The sequence below is a fragment of the Phoenix dactylifera genome, chromosome 15, assembly GCF_051530095.1.
Source record: "Phoenix dactylifera cultivar Ajwa chromosome 15, Ajwa_hap1_PhDact_Kaust_v1.1, whole genome shotgun sequence".
NCBI lineage: Eukaryota > Viridiplantae > Streptophyta > Magnoliopsida > Arecales > Arecaceae > Phoenix > Phoenix dactylifera.
This window is the reverse complement of record NC_143204.1, coordinates 11,222,139-11,224,583: the sequence shown is the minus strand read 5'-3', so window position 1 is coordinate 11,224,583 and position 2,445 is coordinate 11,222,139. Positions and strand designations below refer to the sequence as shown.

The following is a 2,445-nucleotide window of genomic DNA, read 5'->3' as shown; positions in this document are numbered from 1 at the left end:
TAATTATTGAATTCGGTTGAAATTGGGCTGGTCTAGTCAATACACAATATTGTTCGGTTTTTGGGTTCTAACTAGAGCTATAGACCTCCATTTCATGTATTGTTTAGCTTGATGGAAAGATAAGACGTATACCTAAAACTTTGATGCAGATCACAAAACCAAGTTCTGCAGTTTTGAAGTCCAAAACTTAGCCAAAACGGAGAAGTCTGAATCTGTCCAGAATTTTACTACAACCCAGACCCTGTTTCAGTTTTCAGCTTGTATCTGGAGTTCTATAAGTCAGAATAAAGCAAACCCAAGTGCGTTGGAAAGCTGAGAACTAGATCTAAAACTTTCATGAGGGTCTGACTCCATATTTTATCATTTTGGTGCTCTAAATATAGCTGAAAGTCGAGTCATAAAATCAGCCTAGAATTCTGGATTTCAGCCAACATATATGAGGGAAATCTGTTTCAAAATTCAAAAATAAAGGAGAATCGGTTTGGAGAAAAAGAGGGCCAGCAGATATGACGGGAATGGAAGGAGATAAGGAAGAAAAAACTCAGAGAATTTGGAATTTCGAGAGGAAGAAAAGCCAGGAATTTTAGGAAGAAAAAGCTAGAATTCTGGGAGAAAGAACGGAACGGAGGATTTTTGCAAATACAGAGTTCTTTTTCTTTCTCTGATATATTTTTTTATTTGCTGAATTATTATTAAGGATGTTGAATGCGAATTTATGTTTGAGAAATAATTGGATTGATTTATTAGTTATGATTTGCTAGTTTTCTTATCCTAGGGCTAGGACATAGTCATTTAATTTTTGATATGAATTAAATATGGTTGTATTGAATATCTTTTGTTAATTGCAATTTGATGATTTCGGTTTTCACTCTTGCAATTTACTGGCCATGAATTGCATGCTTAAGATGTTGAATGAAGTAACGAAAGTTGAAGTTCAATATTAGTTGGTGAATTTATCAAACATTGGCGGTGTAGTTTAGAAATAAATGCACATCCTTGTGACCTATATTCAAGAATTTCACACATCATAATGAATTTATATTAATTTCTATAATCACGAAAGTAGACATAGGATTAATATAGGTATATGTATTATGCCTTGAAAGAGTATATCACATAAAAAGAAAGAGATTTGATTATTGTAATTAGCAGAATATTAACAATCAGATTTAAATTCATTAAAGGAATTCAATTGATGAAATCCAAGCCCTAGGAACCTTTCATATTTGATTTTTCAGTTTAAGAAATCGCAGTCAGTCACATCAATTTGGGGTCATCTAAATAATATAGAAAATTTATAAATTGGTACTTGAATCACCTCCTTGTAGAAACGATACTCTTTTTGCCCTGTTCTGCTTGTCACGACCCATGCACTTGTGGTAGAGTCTAGGGACTATCAAGTTTTTGGCGCCGTTGCCAGGGAGGATTATTTTTAATATCAATACAAATAATTTTCTACATTAATTTAGACTGTTTTGTTCTTTTTATTACATTTTCTATATTTAGTGTATGCCACGAAACTGTGATCTAATTGAGCGTTTTGATCCAGAAATTGAGAGAACCCTACGAGCATTAAGGAAACAACAAAGATTAGAGCTAAAGCAAAAACAAGCAGTAGCCATGGTAGATAACCAGAATAAAAGGTTGTTGAGTGACTATGTCGTGCCAAATGTCATTGGTGCTCAACCAGTATTGTGAGACCTACAGTCAATGCTAATAATTTTGAGATTAAGCTTGGTCTCATCCAGATGGTGCAGTAGGAGCAGTTTGGTGGAGGACCTGCTGAGGATCCACATGCACACCTTGCCAATTTCTTGGAGATTTGTGATACAATCAAGATGAATGGAGTTAGTGATGATGGTATTCGACTCCGACTTTTTTCATTTTCTCTAAAGGATAAAGCCAAGGCCTAGTTGAATTCCAAAGCACCAAACTCTTTCACCACCTGGAATGCCTTGTCACAAGCTTTTCTGAGTAAGTATTTTTTCTCAGGTAAGACCGTCAAACTTAGAAATGATATTACCAGTTTTGCTCAGTTTGATGGTGAATCTTTGTATGAAGCCTGGGAGAGGTTTAAGGATTTGCAAGGAAGTGTCCTCATCATGGTCTTCCTGACTGGCTGATTGTACAGACTTTCTATAATGGATTAACACATTCAGTTAGCATTACTATAGATGCAGCTGCAGAAGGTACTTTAATGAGTAAGTCAACAGAAGAGACATATAAATTGTTAGAAAAAATGGCCTCTAACAATTATCAGTGGTCTAATGAAAGAGGTATGCTTAAGAAAGTTTCAGGTATGTATGATGTAGATGGCATAAACATGTTGAATGCCAAGGTTGATTCTCTGATAAAAATGTTCGGTAAGCTGGGTAATGTGAATTCCATTTCTAGTCCTATATTGAGTTGTGATTACTGTAGAAGAGCTCAAATGAGTTCTGATTG

The 2,445-nt window shown here is 34.9% G+C and overlaps 1 non-coding gene across 1 annotated transcript; it reads right to left on the bottom strand.

Moving 5' to 3' along the window:
• Positions 1–2,003: 2,003 nt before the first annotated feature.
• On the bottom strand, positions 2,004–2,109 carry LOC149751222 (small nucleolar RNA R71). Its single transcript, XR_016398587.1, has one exon. It is a non-coding gene; the product is annotated as a small nucleolar RNA R71 (small nucleolar RNA).
• Positions 2,110–2,445: the final 336 nt, after the last annotated feature.